Source organism: Leucoraja erinacea, chromosome 2, assembly GCF_028641065.1.
Source record: "Leucoraja erinacea ecotype New England chromosome 2, Leri_hhj_1, whole genome shotgun sequence".
Taxonomy (NCBI): Eukaryota; Metazoa; Chordata; class Chondrichthyes; order Rajiformes; family Rajidae; genus Leucoraja; species Leucoraja erinaceus.
Genome location: NC_073378.1, coordinates 74,887,787 through 74,907,749, shown reverse-complemented (window position 1 = coordinate 74,907,749; position 19,963 = coordinate 74,887,787). Strand labels below are relative to the sequence as shown.

General features: G+C 41.6%; 1 protein-coding gene across 1 annotated transcript in view; it reads left to right on the top strand.

The window, feature by feature from the left end:
* Positions 1-1,403: 1,403 nt before the first annotated feature.
* Positions 1,404-19,963, top strand: part of cpne4b (copine IVb) — a 310,526-nt gene continuing 291,966 nt past the window's right edge. Inside the window, exon 1 of the mRNA XM_055658639.1 lies at positions 1,404-1,626. The gene's annotated coding sequence lies outside the window, so the exon portion shown is untranslated. The remainder of the gene's footprint in view (positions 1,627-19,963) is intronic.

Below are 19,963 nucleotides of genomic sequence, written 5' to 3'. Positions count from 1 at the left end.
AGAATTGGGTTATTCGGTCCATCAAGTCTACGCCATTAATTCATGGCTGATCTAACTCACCTCCATTCTACTGGATTCTCCCCAAAGCCCTGACACCCATACTAATCAATAATCTATCTTGGGAAGAATTGTTGGGAGGAAGAGATGAGGGTTAATAGCAGCGAAAAGGTATGGCTGGGAAGGGCATGGAGGGATTTGAAATAAGTGCTGAGCATTTGTTGCTCACTTTCTTAAGGATATTTGCTGGAGATTACGGGAGATGTAAATACAAACTGTGCCTAGAAAAGATCTGGACTTTGAATTTTAAACCATGGATGATTGAGACATTGAGAGAGAAGAACAGTGGTAGGCAATATTTACAACTATCAAAACTTTCATCACGTTTAAGAAGGAACTGCAGATGCTGGTAAATCGAAGGTAGACAAAAATGCTGGAGAAACTCAGTGGGTGAGGCAGCATCTATGGAGCGAAGGAAATAGGCAACGTTTCGGTTTCAACCCGAAACGTCGCCTATTTCCTTTGCTCCATAGATGCTGCCTCACTCACTGAGTTTCTCCAGCATTTTTGTCTACCTAATACTTTTCATCACATTGCTTATATCAATTTCAGCCGTGGCACAGAACTTTGCGATTGTCTTTCTCCACACACTTGAAACCAGAATTCCTGGCCAATTCACCAATGCAGTAGCTATCGATTGATGTAAAGTTGTTGGTGTTGTTTTCAGAATGAGATGTTAAACCAGGGTTCAAGATCCAATTCCTCCAATTTGAGGACTGGCAGAGGCATTCTTGGTGTCCTGGCCAAAATGTAAATAAGAATGAAATAGAATAAAGAGTATACTAACTGCCTTTTCAAGCCAACTGTGACATTCACATGTTCATGGCTCAGTCACGCCTATTTTATGACCCTGTTCCTCAAGTCCACTTATCCTTTCCATCATCATTATATCCATCATTTATTCAATGTCCATTTCTCATCCTCGAATATGCTCAAAGCTTGGGCATTGCAATGAATTTTAAAGATTTACAACCTCTTGTGTAAAGACATTTCTCATTGTTTCAATCCTAAATTGCTAATTTCATTTTGAGATAATGACCCAATAACATGCTTTAAAAATAGAACGCTGATCTGGTTATTTCCCACATTGCTGATATACCAAGTTGACCACTGACGTAAATGCCACAATGGCCCACGTTAAAGGCATTTAATCAGCAGTAAAGTGTATTTGCGTGATAGGCGCTATTTAGATGTAAGTATTTAGTCTGTTAAAAGACATGAGTGGAATGATTTTGTTTGTCGGTCCAGCAGCGACCAAGCTGCAGAGGGCGCTGGTGTTGTACCTTGGAACATGATCGCTGAAGAAATAAGGCTGTGATTTTTTTTCAAAAAGGAAAGCTTGAGAAAGCGCTGAGTGGTGTCTCTGACTGTCAACGCTGTGCGCGTTCAACCCGCCAGAGTCTTTTCGTCCCAACCGCAGCGACGAGCATGGATTGCATCTCCCACCACTGGATCCACAGTCCTAACCACACACCTCGCTCCTGCTGAAGTGGGGTGAGGAGATTGAAGAAAAGTACACCGTTCATATTCTGGAACCCAGCGGGCTTTTACCGAGCATTTCCAAAGCAGGTAATTTATTGTTATTTTGTAAATTTCTAATTTCCCATTTTGATTCACAATTGCTGAGTAACTTTGCAAAGTAGAACTCAGCTGCACACTTTTATTGATCCTATACAAAGGGCGAGGTGGCAGATTTTAGCCACTAATTTCTCTTCTGTAACCTGGTTTTATTTTCTTTTACTTCAGTAAGAATCAGTTATTATAAATTGCCGTGAAATTCCCCTGGAACTCTCTGCAGAATGGCAGGGCTGGAAGCTACCTAGTAATCAGACCAAATCCACTTTCTGCTCTTAATTCTTGCCCTTGTTATAAGGTAATTTAAGAGGAACGGAGGTTCCCCTCTTTTCAACAGAGGACGCTGATTGGAAGGAAATCCATAACAGATTAAGTCTAGCTGAAAGGATCTCGGTTTCAAAGCTAAATGTGTAATATTTTAAAACAACCGATGAGCACCGGTACAGAGCGATGTTGGCACTTTTTTTAATTTAATGAATACAGGTATATTGGAGCACCCCTAATAATTTTCCTAACGATATCAGGAAGTCGGAATGTTCAGAGTACGTTTAAAGATGATGATTCCTCTTGAGGAAGGTGCATGCATTTAATCAAACTATTCTCGGTTTCTTTCCACGGACGTGGTCGAGTTTTAGAAATAAAGATCATTTTAGGATAAAATGAGTATCAAACTTTATCCTCCCGAACCTCGCACCCTGGCCACAGTTGCTTTGAAGTACGACGCAATTATATTGTTGTAACTGGGATGAGTGTGGGAGTGAAATTGCTGGTTTGGACATTATTTACAATAACTAAAGTACTCGATTAAATGTCTTAATTCCAGAAACGCCTTCAACGGTGCATTTGGAGATCGTATGTCTTGTTGGGATCGATAGCGCTACACTGAACTCAAAAACCCGACAGTTTATGGGCAGAAGTGTTATAAATAGTGACAGCAATTGATTGTGAAGCTAGATGAATGACGATTGAATCACAATTTAATGCACATTCAGTTTAATTTATCTTGATGAATTTGCATCCAGAGAGATAAAATCACAACATTAATGTTCTATCCATCCAACACATGTTTGAAAACTTATGTACCACATTTAAACTCAATTTAAATACACCTCAAAGTATCATTGGGAATTGAACAATAGAGATGTGTAGATTGATTTACCATTGATATTTATAGTTGAGTTCTTGAGTTTGTAACTTGGATTCAAAGGTCTCGAAGGTCTTTTATTGTCACGTGTACCAATTAAAGTACAGTGATATTCGTATTACCATACAGCCATACTAAAAATGCAACAAGACACACAATTACATAAATGTCAATATAAACACCCACCACAGCGGATTCCTCACACTGTGATGGAAGGCAATAAAGTCTAATCTTCTTCCCACACTTTCGAATTCGAATTGACTGTTGGCATTCTTGTTTGTGAATGAGCAAAACAGTGAACTGAATGGAAACCAAAGATTTATAAACGGAGCTGGGAAAGCAGAAACAATGATAAAGGGTTGTAGAAGTAACACCCAGGGAAAAATATCTTGTTGTAGGAAGGAACTGCAGATGCTGGTTTAAACTGGAGATAGACACAACATGCTGGAGTAACTCAGCGGGACAAGCAGCATCTCTGGATAGCAGGAATGGGTGACGTTTCGGGTCGAGACCCTTCTTCAGACTGAATATAGACTGAACAAAATGTCTTGCTTTTTTTATCACGCTTTCATCATTTAAATTTAGAATAATACAAATGCTTTAGCTGCTTGTTTTTGCATGAATATGATCTGAACATTTCTTTGCTTTTCTTAATAATGGTGTTGGTAAGGTTTCTACACTTTTCTGAGAGAGAGAAAAAACTTTTGAGTAGATTTTGCTTAAGACAAAAAATGAGTGGTTTACTCCATACCAGTCGTAAAATAATAAAGTACCTGCAGTTTTTGTGGCAGAAACACTTTAATCATATGATTTTTCGGAAATACATCTACGGACACATTTAACTTTAAAATGATGATTCAAAAATAATGTCAATGTTCCAGTTTAAGGCAGCAAAACTCAGTCAATGGAATTGGTGATTTGGGGGGGGGGGGGGGGGGGGGGGGGGGGAGAAATGTTTATTAAATTGGTGAATCCACTGGAACCCATTGGGATACTAATGGTTTTAAGTCAAATATATAATGGGACTCTAGCAACTTGTGTAGTGTGAGAATTGTGGTGGTGTCCCTTGTCAAAATATGTTATGTTTTGTACTATAACATGGAACAAGCTTTACATTTTAGTCATTAGATTCTAATGTACTAGCAGTAACTAACTCGCTCGTTCTATGCTGATCTATAACTGAAAACTTGTATGTAGTATATTTTGTGACGAGGAAGTGAATGAATTGAATACAATATGTTGTATAGTTTAATCCTTTCCCACTCAGTTTGGCTGGGATAGCTCACAGGGATATTCTAGTGATATGATTTGTGTCGGCAGTAGCTTGGTGGATAACATTTTTCTTTTTTTTGCCTTAAGTTGTGAGTTCAAGTTCCACTCCAGTAATTCGAATTAAACATTGAGCTGATGTCCAGGTGTTGAGAGTGTGCTGGACTGGTAGAGGTTCTGAGCTGGTTTATTTTCTTCAATTGACTTGGTACAGTATTAAGGATCAAGGAAACTATCAACTGTGTCCAAGCATTATTTAATCTTCAAACAGTGTGACGAGAAGCTGATGTTTGGTTAGTGTCATATTGATGTGTGTGGGAGCTTGCCATGTACAGATTGATAATTACAAAATTTCAACCATTATTTGATGCAAAGTATTTTGGGGCATACTGAAAGGGAGGTAAAAGACACTAAAGAAATGCAAATCTTCCAATTTGGTTGGATTGTAAACTTTATGAATAGTACTTTAACATTGGCATAATTAAGCATTGATTTTGTGATTTTCTTCTTGAGCTGGGGATTGAGTTACCTGACTGCACCAATGCTGTGTGACCAGCCCTAAACAATGTGCATTTCAATTAGTAGGAAAAGGAAGGGATGGGTCGGAATTTGCCAAATCGAAGCATATTCCAGTGTGATTTTTGAGTTCTTTCTTGCACCATTTATTTCCAGGTCTTGCACTGTAAGCACCATCTGGAATTGCAGGGATGGGCAGGGGATGTGGGGTTGCTGACAACCTGGGAGCCCATAGAATGATGAAGCAGATTATGTCATGAGAATTATTTACAGAGAAAGCAGTGGGGTGCTTTGGAGACTTATCAGAAAGAAATGAAACAAAATAAACCCGAGATGAAATGTTTTAAAGTTAACAGCAGTTGCCAATTTGATTGAATGAGACCTAACAATTTAAATTGTTCCCTGTCTGCTTCAATGAGATTCATCAGCATTTCATTAACAATCACTGCATCAATTAATCAGCCAAGATCATTCTGAGGGACTGAGAAACCTTGGAAGGGTGTATGACCTAACCTTGATATTTGTTTTATATTAAGTTCCTACGGAAAGGCAGAACTTTCTGTGGAGTGCCTGCAATTCAACCAGTCCTTTGAGGCTGGGGTTGAGATGCAAGCAAGGTGAATTTCAGCACTGGTTAAATGGAACAGCATGCTTTCCGTTAACATTGCTGAATTTGAGCATTAAATGCAAACTGTGTGAAATTCCTCTGCCAGAAATGGCTTATGTTTGGTTTTGGCTGTTTTTCCGTTTGCCTTGATGTTATCTACGGTTGGTAAGGTATGAATTAGGCATTTATCTTGATGAGTATTTATTTTCCAACTCCAGATTTGGCTTGCACTTTTCAAGTGGCAATTCCTCCTTGGAGGGTATTTTATTTCAGTTTTCCATCACATCACTTCACTGGAGAAAAGGAATAGGTGAAGTTTCGGGTCAAGACCCTTCTTTAGACTGAGGAGAGCGAATGAAAAGGTACAGAAAGGTGCATGTTCCCTTTCTGCTGGCTCTCGATTGAAGAAGGGTCTCAACCTGAATGTCACCTATTCCTTTTCTTCATAGATGTTGCCCGACCTGCTGACTTCAGCATTTTGTGTCTAAATTCAATGTAAACCACCTGTTCCTTCCAACACATTTCTCTGTGTATCTTCCCTTGCTTCAATCCAATTTGTTCAGCAAAGGATAGAGATAGAATATGAGACCTGGAATAGTACAGCATAGGAACAGGCTTTTCATACCACAATGTCTGTGCCAAACATATCATGTTAAATGAATTTCATGCACCAGATCCATTTCACTCCATTTCTTGAATGAATGATGCTTTATTGTCACATGTGACAAGTCACGGTGATGTTCTTTGTTTTGCCTACCCAAGGTATGCAAAGAGTCGCCACATAAAGGGCGTCAACAAAGTTACAAGTATCCCATTTTAACACAAAGCATTGTTACCACATTCCATTGTGATTCGCCTTAGTTCTCAGTGGTCTCCCCACGTCAGGTTCCCTTTTGTTTTCTCTAGCGATGGTCCCCCCACACCGGGTCCTCTTGGTGGTGTAACCAAGCTCCGGCACTCACTTGGCCCGCCCTCGACCGCCGACGCCCATGGCCTCAACCGCCTTAATTTGACTTTGACCGCCAACCCCTTCCTGTATCTCGAACACCAACCCGACCTCAAATGCCGGCCAGAACCTCCTCTCAGTTTGCTGGCCCAACCTCGACCGCAGGAAGGAGGTGTGTGAATTCACAACTGTCTTTCTTAAATTTGAGTAGTACATTGCACCTCAAAATCTATCTCACTGGCTGTAATGCACTTTGCAATTTCATCAACATCATTAATATCAGTGAATTAATCCACTTCCCTGTTCTAACACTTTGAAATAAATGAGTATACAAAAGTTGAACAATTTACAAAGACAATGAAGGGATACAGCAAGGAACATGTTTTGGAGGGAGGGCCAGATCAATTTTGTTTAACTAGAATCATGAGAAACATTTAGAGATATATGACAGAGTGGAAAGGAATTAACAACACAGCAATAATGTGGGCTATCTTGATCTATGTATGTTAAAAACTAGCAAATAGCTGGGGGCTAAGGTGAAATTGTTGACCAGAATCATTACTTGGATGCTTTCAAAATATTAATCATCTTCCTGAAAGTGTTATTCCATTGATGCATGTAATCTTTGAATGTCCTTCAGTTGAGATATTAAACCTGGTAGATATAAAATGCTGGAGTAACTCAGTGGGTCAGGCAGCATCTCTGGAGAGAGGGAGTAGATGATGTTTCGGGTTGAATCCTTGTTCAGACTGAGAGTCAGGTGAGAGGGGAAACTAAAGGTATGTAAAGGTACAAAGAACAAATGAATTAAAGGTAGGAAAAGAACAATTAGAAGCCAGCACCGATGATCAAGGAAAGGTGGAGCCCACAATGGTCCATTGTTGTCTGTGGAAAATGTGATAATTAGGGGATAGGAACAGTGGAACTAATCATCGAGTCATACAGAGTGGAAACAGGCCCTTCAACCCAACTTGCCCACACCGGCCAACATGTCCCAGCTGCACTCGTCCCATCTGCATGCGTTTGGCCCATATCCCTCAACCTGTCCTATCCATGCACCTGTCTGACTGTTTCTTAAACCTTGGGATAGTCTCTGCCTCGACTACCTCCTCTGGCAGCTTGTTCCATACACCCACCACCCTTCGGGTGAAAAAGATACCCCTCAGATTCCTGTGATCTACTCATGATTTTATACACCTCTATAAGATCAACCCTTATCCTCCTGTGCACCTGAGTCCCAGCCTAATCAACCTCTCCTCACAAACCCTCTAGTCCTGGCAACATCCTCATAAATCTTCACTGTATCCTCCTCTCCAGCTTGACAACATATTTCCTCTAACATGATGCCCAGAACTGAACACAATACTCTAAATGCGGCCTCACCAACATCTTGTACAACTGCAACATGACCTCCCAACTTTTATGCTCAAAACTCTGACTAATGAAGGCCAATGTGCCAAAAGTCTTTTTGACCATCCTGTCTACCTGCGACTCCACCTTCAAGGAACCCTGCACCTGCACTCCTAGATCCCTCTGTTCTACAACACTCCCCAGAGCCCTACCATTTACCCTGGAAGTTCTGCCCATGTTGGACTTCCAAAAATGCAACACCTCACATTTCTCTGTATTAAGTTCCATCAACCATTTCGCAGCCCACCTAAATCAGAGGAATTGAAATTAGAGAAATCAATATTCATACTGCTGGGTTGCAAAATGATTTATTATTAAACCTGGTGTTTGTGGTGGGATTAAAGGATTCTTTAGTTCCTATAGCATTGATGTGATTGTAACATTTAAGACTTTGCATTTTGCCACATAATTATCAACTGCATTACGGTAAAGAAATTAAAAAAATTATTTCACCATACTATATATTTAAAAAATACAAACCTGTACATGAGTGTAATTTAAGGTTATTAAAATGGGTTGACAGAATTGTTTGGTCCAGCCAGTCACGGTGTTTGTTTCAGTCTGAAGAAGGGTCTCGACTCGAAACATCGCCCATTCCTTCTCTCCAGAGATGCTGCCTATCCCGCTGAGTTACTTCAGCATTTTGTTCCTTTATTGCTCTTCATACACTCATCTGCTGCAACAGCAACTCTGCTTCTAAAACAGTCTGCTGACCAGTGAGACCCTGTAGAGTACTGGGTCCTCCTGCCAAAGAAATGCAAACTCCACCCCTGGTGAGCTTTTGGCTGCTTAAACCACACCTCGATATTAACTGCTGTCAAAACTGCCAACAGACCTGTGAATGTCTGTGTTAAAAACATTGAAAAAACAATCAAAAACTATTATCAATTAAGCATACAATTGAAACAATTTTATTTAAAAAATAAACATAATTAAAACAATATTTATACAATTTAATTTGACAATTAAATACATTTAACTCGATTCAAAATGTCAATGGCATAAATTGTTTATCTTGTCCTGGAAGCATTAATTTCCACTGAAACGAATGGAGTTGTCAAACCTGGTGCCAGGTCTAACCTGCTGCAGGCTCAGGGCCCAGATTTCACTCGTGTAACTGCTGGGAAGCTGCAGGAAATTGGCAGTGGATCCAGGAGGAATCAGACTAGCATTGGAACACAACTGGAATGATGACAACGAGGACCAAGTGGGAAGTTCGAGACTTCTGTATTTGTTTGATTGGGCCTCATAAAGAGATTCACATTGTCAGTCTGGCAATGAAAAATATGTAGCTTTTAAAAAAAATTTGACCTGCTCGCCCTTTCTGTACCAGTTTGATTAAATTACTACATTGCAACTCGCTGCCAACCATTTGCCTCCTACAGTGGTGATCTGTCTGCTTCTTGCCACAGTTGTTGGAGAGCTTGTGCTAAATTATTGCATCTACTTTATTTTTCAGGAGATTTTTTGCTTGAAGTTATGTTGCATTTTGTTTTTTATTAAAATTAATACAGCGGCATTCAGTGTTTGTGAATATGATGAGAGTTCCTGTTTAGAGTAATTATATAAAACATATTGTTATTCAATTGGTAATTGAGAGCAGTTTCTTAGATTAACAACTACTCTGACATGATAATAATCTGGGAAAATAGATAATGGGACCAATTGGTATCTGTAGATTAAATCTGAGGCTCAGCCCCCTGCTTGCATTTGGGTATAAAATGGTGCGGCAACTTGAGACGGAGGTGGATCTAGCATTGCTCCCTATTTTACCAGGTCTGATGTTCTCTTCCTGCATTTGCCACAGCCTAGTGGTTATTACACTTTGAGTTGAAGGGCATAGGAGCAGCTGTGACTAATGGCAGACCCATTAAATATCTTGCCACAGCCAAAACTGGTCGTGTTGTGAATGTTAGCAGAATAATTTCTGATTCTGCGATTCAGATTGTTGTCTTGTACCATACTGTACCGTCAACACTGCTCAAGGGCACTTTGGACGGTCAATAAATGTTGGCTTGACAATTTTAACCCACATCCCATAAAATATAGTGGTAAAAAACACTTGGTAAGCAATACTGGTGGAATTTACTGGAATCGAAGGCACTTTTATTTTACAGTGTATCAGTTTTGTTTATATTTTTGCCTAGTTAACCAGAAACCAATGGCATGCTGCCTTCATGACACATTGCGGTTAGAATCAATGTAGGAATCCTCGAGGCACAATTAGTGTTCTCAGTTAGGAAAAGAGAACTGCTGCCAAGATTGGCACCAGACTCAATCCCTGCTCTTTCACAAGCTACCTGCTCTCAGCTGGGAAAGAAATAGGAACTCCACAGTTTGCTCCATGTTCCTGAGTTAGCATGGGGGACTCCAGGCAAGCATTTTTAGTTATGCCGTTCACTCATGAGTGAGCAACTTGGCAGAGTCTGGCTAGGCAGAGATGCTTGCTGCATAATTAATACAGCACTCGAGGAAGCCTGTTGACAAAAATGCAACCTATATATTTGTGGAAGGGAGGAATTAATCATGAATTAAAGGACCCTAGATCTGTTACAATATAAGAGATCATTTGGCTCGGTGTTGACAGTTGAGACAGAGGTGGATCTAGCATTGCTCCCTATTGTTGACAAAAAGCTTGAATCGCTTAATCCCACTAGTTTGTGGTCTGTGTCCTTGTGGGTTAATGTACATCAAGAACCCAATTAAGTTTCTTGCATCTGTTAGCATAAATCAGAAAGAAAAGATTCATGTTTGTGACTTGATATTTCAATAGTATCTACCCAGAGGATTTTCAAAGTAACGGCTGCAGTGCGTGTAGTCACACAAAAGGGAGTTTCAAGAAAATAATTTAATTTGGTGATGGAATATTATTGATATAATTTGATTTGGTAATTATTTGCATTGGGGATGGCTATTAAGGTACTTGATCCATTAAATTGCATTTATTGAATCAATTAAGATCTAATCACTCGCCCACACCAAATCCTGGCATCGCATCACTCCAGTCCTCAAACAACTTCACTGGCTTCCCATCTCCCACCGGATCACCTACAAAATCCTGATCCTCACCTACAAAGCCCTCCACCATCTGGCCTCCCCATATCTCACTGACCTCCTCTCCCCCTACCAACCATCACGGTCCCTCAGATCCACATCAGCTGGTCTCCGCTCGATCCACAAGTCCAACCTCCGCAGTTTTGGGGACAGAGCCTTCTCCAGGGCAGCTCCCAGGCTCTGGAACTCCCCCCCCAACTGATCCTTAATTCCGTGCCCCTCACCATCTTCCAGTCCCGCTTCAAGACCCATCTCTTCACCTCTGCCTATCCTCAGCCCTACGTGCCGTCTCTTTTCATCAGTGCATTAATTGCCTCATAGTGTGTTTTGTATTGAATTCTGTATTTACTTTGTGTACTAATCATGTCTCTACTATTGATTTCATTCCCCTTACATGTTTTTCATCTACCTGCAAAATTTTTGTAAGGTGTCCTTGAGACTCTTGAAAGGCGCCCATAATTAAAAAATTATTATTATTATTATTATTATTATTAAATGTTTATTTTTTAATTTCTTGATTTTTTTTTCCTTGAATGAAAAATATTTTCCAAGGTTTTTCTTTTAACCAAAATCATCAGTTTTAATTTCCTAAAATGATTGAAAATGTTGACAGTCACATGGTTCACTAGGGGGTGCAGAATAATTGGCTGGGAATTTGTCGAATCCTGTGAAGGCATTCGGGCCTTGGATCGCAATATGTTTACTATGAGAAGTGTACGATCAGGACCAACAAAAACAACAAACTCTACAGTGACTTTAAACATCTGCAAATGTCAGCCAGAATTCAGTGAGTGGCACCCCTGCATTACGATCAGAAATCACTGGGTGCCAAGTCTCTCTCCAGCTCCACAGCAAACAAAATAAAAACTGCTCAGAAATGAGAAAGTCCTGTCTGTCCTCACTAAGTAGGTGTGTGTGTGTGTGTGTGCCCGTGTGCCCTCTGGTGTCCAGGCTATTATTTAATCCTCACTCAGAACTGGGAAAGGGATTGTTTGTCTGTCATGACATTACTGTATCTGGCACATGGCTGGGTGCAAAGTGGATCCTTTCTATTCTTCAGTTACTGTCCCATCAAAACACCTCTTAGACTATAGCCCACCTTGCAGTGATCAGAACATATCTACAAAAACGCAGGTACACCGAGACTGCAGATGCCCCACTGCTGCTGTGGATGGAACCTTCACACATATACCCCCTCTGGGTTCTGCAGTTCTGCGCTTGCACTCGCTCTCCCACCCTCACTCACCCCCCCCTCCCCAAAGGACAAAAGGATAGAATACCCCTGGTCCTCTGCATCCAACACTTCATTCTCTCTGACATTTCTGCCACCTTCAATCACCTTCACCATCTGATGATCACTCATTTCATGGATAGTCATTTCTATCCATCCACATCACTTTTTGCTTTCCTTAGAGACCACTCCATTTGCAGCAACTTGATTTGTTCATTCCTTCTCGCCCAACCCTCCCCAGGTACTTTCCCCAACAAGTCTGAAGAAGGGTCTCAACCCGAAACATTGCCCATTTCTTCTCTCCAGTGATGCTTCTTGTCCTGCTGAGTTACTCCAAAATGTTGTGTCTACTTTCTCCAACAACATCTGTCCCGATGGCTCCCTCTCACTTTGATATAAGGGCCACGACAGCCCTTCCTGGTGATACAGTTTTACATGCACCTCCTCTAATCTCATCTACTGCCTTCAGTACTCCCGATGTGGTCTCCTTCACCAAAGCATAGTGAGACCAAGCATAGACTCTGTGACTATTTCACTGAACACTTGCCCTCAGTCCACCATGACTTGCTGGAATTCCCAGTTGCTAACCATTTTATTTATTTCCTGTTCCAATGCTGACCTTTCTCTGCGTGACCTACTCCATTGCTAGTGAGAGGCCACATGCAAACTTACAACAGCAACTCGTATTCCACTTGGGTAGCTTACAGCCCAATGGTATGAATATTTGAATTCTCCAATTTCAAGTAATATCTCCCCTTCCCCCCCCCCCCCCCCCCCCCCCCTGTTTCAGTCACCCTGCTCCTTGCCCCATATTTGTATTCTCATCTCACATCCCTGAGCCCTCCATTACTCTTATTTCCTCCCCCCCCCTCCCTCGCTCCTCACCCTCACATTGCTTCCACCAAGTTCGTCCCCTTGTTTTACATTGCACTCTTCCTCTACTCTCTTTATCTGACACCCTTTTGTCCACTTTGTGCTGCTAGCCGTTATCACTTCCTCTACTCATCTGCCTATCAAACCCTACCCCTCCTCACCTGTATCCACCTATCACTCACCAGGCTTTGTCCCACCTCCCACCTTATTTAGAGGTGGGCTGTAGAGGCTTTGCAGGATGCTCACTGCAAAGTTCTCAACCAATTGGGCATTACGGGGCTGGCAAAGTAGAGGGCCATTCAATCCGCAAGCGAAGCCGCAGAGAAAGCCACTAGGTGGCTTTGGATTAAGATGGCTGATCCGTGGGTGGTTGCTGCTGGGACGCAAGTCGGGGCTTGATCAACCCCGGTTGGGTTGCCTGGGTGAGGGTGTCTGATGTTGTGAGACCCAAAACACCCGATGACCCCAGGTCGCATCACTGAGGATGCGTCCCAGCGCATCTAGAAGATGCATCTTTCACACATCAGCATTTTCCCCGCTACTCAATTAGTCTGAAGAATAGTCCCAACACGAACCGTCCTCCACAGTGCTGTCTGACCCACTGAGTTCCTTCAGCACTTTGTGCTTTGCAATTAATGTCCAAAGGTGCTGCATTGGAGCATTGCCAACGGATAATTTGACACCAAGCCATACAAAGAGGTGTTAGGGAAATAAACAAATACTTGGTCAAGCAAATTAATTTTAAGCAGCATCTTAAATGAAAAAAGTGAAGCAGAGAAAGGAAATGGTCTTAGTATCAAGATCATGTGCAATAATAGATTGTGATTAAACCACCTGATCTTCACATAAGACTGCGATCTAATATCATTAAAATTAACCACCCTGAATTATGAAGAGCTATTCTGAGCAGCGTAGAAATAATAAGTAGGGAGATTATGATTAATTACAGTGTCTCCCATTATTTTCTTGATCAGATCAAATGCAGATGTAATAAGATTTGAAATGCAATTTTTGATTGCTAATGATGATAAAGGGACAATCTTGAGAGAATTTGACATTTCACAAATACATGTATAAAATCTCAGGCTAAGAGAGTTCTTGATTAATTGTGACTGCTTATTAATTTATATTAAGATGGCTCCGAAAGCATTGTGCCCCCGCTTTAGATGCACGGTTGCAGAAATTATGGTAGTTGGCAGGTTATTAATCTGGAGGTTGAAGCTTGTTGAATTGATGTCGCGTTGTCCTGCAAGACTCAAACACGTCATCAATCACGGTGGTACCAGCCGCTGATTGCTACTTATGAACTAAATGTAATTTTGCCCCATGTGACCCCGAATATGTGCAGCACATGAGCAGCACCAAACTAATGAACGTTCCTCAGCATCCACATCAGATATGCAATGATCGCAACGATTGACAAAAATTACACCAAAGACGGAGTGAAGATGTTAGTAGGAAATAGCAGAATCTCTAATTGATCTATTGTTAAATCCGAGAACATTGTTATGCAATTTCAATTACTTATCATTAGTATGAAGAAGGGTTCCAACCTTAAACATCATCTGTCCATTTCCCATTGCAGATGTTATCTGATCCATTGAGTTCCTCCAGCAGTTTGTCGTTAACTTAATGTCTCATTAATAGTTTTTTATCCTTTGCAGACTGTTGCTTTTTTGGGTCATAAAAATAAATATTTTTAAAATTTTCCTTAATTTAACCTATTTTGTTATTTTGTTTTAGTTTCTTGATTTATTTTGAGGAGGAACTGACAAAAGCGATCATAGAAATTTGGAGTTTGCTTAGGAATGATAGAATTGTTTTCTCATTTCATGCATAATGCTCAAATTTCCTTCATTTATTTTGCACTGGAAACCACCATAAGAACATGGGGATTATAAGCAGGCAGTTGGTCACTTGTGCTCTCCAGCTTTCGCCATTGTTTAAAAAAATCATAGCCGATGTGATCAAAATCTCAATTAACATTCGTGTATATATGCAATAACCTTTCACCACCTTGCTTATCGGAAATGTATCTCTACCCCTTAAAAACGCAGACAGATTGTGTAGGAAGGAACTGCAGATGCTGGTTTATACCAAAGACAGACGCAAAATGCTGGAATAAATCAAATCAGCGGCTCAGACACATCACTGGAGAAAAGGAACAGGTGATGTTCTGGATCGGAACCCAGATAGATACTTGATAAGTTCCATCATCCTTGAAGATGTTTTCAAAGGCTTACTTCCCTCTGAGAGGTAAAATGTTGCTTCATCTCTCAAAAGAGTTCTGTCCATTTCCTCCACTGATGCCACCTGAACCATTGAGTTCCACCATCACTTTTTATTTCTCAAGATTCCAGCACGTGCAGTCTCTTGTCCCCATTTCACTGCTTCACTGCAAAATCTCCTCAAAGTATGCCCACTTCGAAAAAGCTCTCCTAATCTATCTGATGGAAGTTCTGTGAGACCCTCTGCTGCTGTTGCCTCTTTGTGATTTCTGCTGCTTTCCTGGTCATCCATCATGTTATCAACCTATCACTGTTTCCCACTGCTACCTCTCTTTGCTAGCTCTCTCCCCTCTTCCATCAGGATACTGAGTTGGATGATCAGGCATGATCATATTGAATGGCGGTGCAGGCTCGAAGGGCCGAATGGCCTACTCCTGCGCCTATTTTCTATGTTTCTAGTCCTAGGAAATTGGGAGGGGCAAGTGGATGAAGTGTTCAGGGATACCTGTGACCACTGTTCTATTAGGCTTAAGATAGTTATGGATAGAGACAGGGGGGGCACACAAGTTAAAATTATAGATTGGGGCTAGGCCAACTTCAAAGGTATCAGACAGGATTTCACTTGGGTGAGTTGGTTGTTTGAAGGAAAAGGAATGTCTAGAAATTAGAATGTTTTTAGAAGTGTGCTGACAAAAGTCCAGGGCATGCATGTCCCCATTAGAGTGAAGGGCAAAGCGGATGAGCATAAAGAAGCTAGGATGACGAGAGAAAATGTGTCTCTAGTTAAGAATAAGAAGGAGGCATGGGGCAGGTATCGGCAGCTGGGATCAAGTGTATCTCTGGAGGAGTTTTGGGAACTGAGGAGCAATATAAAAAAGGAAATCGTGAGGGCATAGCCCTGGCAGATAATATTAAGGATAATCCCAAGAGATTTTATATGTACTTTAATGGAAAAAGGATAACCAGAGAGAGAATGAATCGGGAAACAAAACGGTCAACTCTGTGTGGAGACACAGGAGATGGGCGAGGTCCTTAACGAGTATTTCTCTTCTGTTTTTTACGTGGAGAAAGACATGAGGACTGGGCAACTTGGGGCAGTCAATGGAATGTGTATTGATGGCAGTCAGTATTATGGTCGAGGTGGTGCTGAAGATCCTAACGCATATTTTGGTAGACAAATCTCCTGGGCTGGTCAGATATATCCAAGGACACTGTGAGAAGCTAGAGTGGTAATTGCAGGTACACTGAGATGTATGAATCATCATTAACTAGGGTGAGGTGCCGGAAGACTGCAGGGTGGCAAATGTTCTGCCTCTATTTAAGAAGGGCTACAGGGGAAAGTCTGAATTACAGGCCAATGAGCCTAAAATCTGTGGTCAGAAAGTTACTAGAGAGCATTCGGAGGGATAGGATATAAATGCATTGAGATGGGCAAGGAATTATCAAGGATAGTCAGCATGTTTTTTTTATGTGGGCGGTTGTGTCTCACGAATCGGAGTTTTTTTGAAGTTGGATGAGGGCAGAACTGTAGGCATTGTATATATGGATTTCAACAAGGCATTTAACACAGTTTTGCATGGTAGGCTGCTCTGGAAGATTAGATCACATGGGATCCAAGGAGAAATAGCCGACTGGATAGAACATTAACTTAATGGAAGGAAGCAGAAGATGATGGTGGAAGGTTGTTTTTTGGATTGGAGGCCTGGGACTAGTGGTGTGCCTCGGGGTTCGGTGCTGGGCCCATTGCTGTTTGTCATCTATATCAATGATTTGGATTAGAACATATTGGCATGATTTATAAGTTTGCAGATGACACTAAAGTGGGTGGTATTATAGATAGTGAAGATAGTTGTCAAAAATTGCAGCAGCATCTTGATCGGTCGGGCAGGTGGGCTGAGGAATGGTGGATAGAGTTTAATACAAAGAAGTGCGATGTGTTCAATTTTGGAAAGTTTAACCAGGGCAGAACTACACAGTGAATGGCTGGGCTTTGGGGATTGTTGTTGAGCAGAGGAATCTAGGGCTCTTAAAGATAGCGGAGTCAGGGGCGATGGCAGGAACGGGGTACTGATTGGGGATGATCAACCATGATCACATTGAATGGTTTCTATAAACAGATTTAAATCCCTTCTTAATGATGTTGAAGCAGGCTCTTCTGACTGTACATGCTTTGTTTGATGATGTTCTGACTGACTATTTATATGTTGTCTGTTGTTTTTAAATTATTGTCTGTAACTGTGGAACTGTGCTGCTGCCTGTCTTGGCCAGGACTCTCTTGTAAAATAAATGTTTAATCTCAATGATACTTCTCCTCGTTAAATAAAGGTTAAATAAATAAATAAATAAATAAAAATGGCGGTGCTGAGTCGAATGGCCTACTTCTGCATCTATTGTCTGTTGTCTGTGAAATATTTGCACAGGTACGTGGATAGGATAACTTTAGAGGGATATGGGCCAAAGGTCGGCCTTTCGTGTAGATGGGACATGTTGTTCAATGTGTGCAAATTGGGCTGAAGGGTCTGCTTCCCTGCTGTATGACTGCGAGTCTAAATAATTAGTGGGCTAGACAGTATTTGTGGAAACAGAAACAGATTTATTGCTTCAGGTCAAGGACCCAAAATGCTGGAAACCCTCAGCAAAGTAGTTAAAGCAAACACAAGGACACATGGATAGGCGACCTTTCAAGTCGGGACCCTTGTTCAGCCTTATGAAGACTCCTGGCCCAAAATGTTGCCTATGCAATGTTGTCCAGTGATGCTGCCTGTCCTGCTGAGTTGCTCCAGCACTTTGTATATGTCCATGTGTTTTCTTTAACTATTTGCTGAGGGTTTAAAAACATTTTTTTGTAAATCAGCGTCTGCAGTTCCTTGTGTCAGCAAATTAGGTGACATCCATTCTGATGCTGAGCCTTGGACCTGAATTGTTAATTTTCCTTGTCTTTCCAGCATTTGCTGTTATTATTTGATTTCCAGCATCAGCAGGTTTTCTTTTTTTAAATTTTAAGCGATAAATAAAATTGCCTCCGTTGATGGAGGTTAGCTTGAGAATTCCATTCAAAGTACTCACTTGGTGTGATGTGGTGTGATGTTGCAATTGGGGTCCTAATCTTTGTTCATTGCGCTACTGTGCCAGAGAAACAGAAGATAACGAGGTGATTAAGCTAAAACTTTAAGGACAATTACATAGCTTATTCTCTCCTCAAATAACCAAGAATCATGATGCTGTTTCCAAGAAGTAGAATAAATCAGCAGAAAGACCATTTATTTCCCTAATTTATTGCAAAACATTGTGAGGGTTTAATGGTGTCATACAATCTGAACTGTAAAATTAAAGACATCAGTCAATACATAATCACGAATGCACTATTTGAGGTGAACATTTCTTAACAATTGTTTTAATGTGTTTTATTTATGATTTATTAGCAAGCACAGGAAACTAGAGGTGTATCAATTTTCATGCAATTAAAATGTTCCTGATTCTATTTGTAAGTACTCGTATCTTTACTGCAAAACAAAATCTATTGCCCCTGTCCCACTTAGGAAACCTGAATGGAAACCTCTGGAGACTTTGCACCCCACCCAAGGTTTCCATGCGGTTCCCGGAGGTTGCAGGGGGTTACCGGTGGTTGCAGGTAGTGGAAGCAGGTAGGGAGACTGACAAAACCCTCCAAGAACCTCCGGGAACCGCACGGAAACCTTGAGTGGGGCGCAAAGTCTCCAGAGGTTTCCGTTCAGGTTTCCTAAGTGGGACAGGGGAATAAGATTGCTCTTTGATTGATCTCCCACCTACAAAACAAACCTATGATTTAAATGTTTAAGAAGGAATTGCAGATGATGGACAAATCAAAGGTAGATAAAAATGCTGGAGAAACCCAGCGGGTGAGGCAGCATCTATAGAGCGAAGGAATGGGCGACGTTTTGGGTCGAGACCCCGAAACACCACCAATTCCTTCGCTCCATAGATGCTGCCTCACCCGCTGAGTTTCTCCAGCATTTTTATCTATCTACGATTTATATGAATTATTTTGATCATTGTAGTTGATATATATCATGTTGTTGATGTAATCTACAGCATAAGGCATTGTGCAGGTGGTAGACCTGTTAAATCTACTCTTTTTAGGTTTAGTTTGATCTCATATAATAATAATACATTTTATTTATGGGCGCCTTTCAAGAGTCTCAAGGACACCTTACAAAAATTTAGCAGGTAGAGGAAAAACATGTAAGGGGAATGAAATAAATAGTAGAGACATGACTAGTACACAAATTAAAGACAGAATTCAATTCAAAACACAATATGAGGCAATTCATGCACAGATGAAAAGGGAGGAGGACGTGGGGCTAAGGATAGGCAGAGGTGAAGAGATGGGTCTTGAGGCGGGACTGGAAGATGGTGAGGGACAAGGAATTGCGGATCAGTTGGGGGAGGGAGTTCCAGAGCCTGGGAGCTGCCCTGGAGAAGGCTCTGTCCCCAAAACTGCGGAGGTTGGACTTGTGGATGGAAAGGAGACGGGCTGATGTGGATCTGAGGGACCGTGAGGGTTGGTAGGGGAGAGGAGGTCAGTGAGATATGGGGGGGCCAGATGGTGGAGGGCTTTGTAGGTGAGGACCAGGATTTTGTAGGTGATCCGGTGGGAGATGGGAAGCCAGTGAAGTTGTTTGAGGACTGGAGTGATGTGATGCCAGGATTTGGTGTGGGTGATGAGTCGGGCGGCTGCGTTCTGGACCAGTTGGAGTTGGTTGATGTAGGTGGAGCTGATGCCAAGGAGAAGCGAGTTGCAATAGTCCAGTCGGGAGGAGATGAAGGCATGGATGAGTCTTTCAGCAGCGGGAGGTGTGAGAGAGGGTCTGAGTTTGGCGATGTTGCGGAGATGAAAGAAGGAGGATGAGGATGTTATGGCTCACTTTATCGAAGGCTGTTGGGGGAATCAGTGTCAGCAGAGGTGAGGAGGTCATCGAGGACTTTGAGGAGAGCAGTTTCTGTGCTATGGAGGGGGCGAAAGCCAGATTGGAGAGGTTCAAGTAGGTTATACGCTAGGAGGTGGGAATGAAGT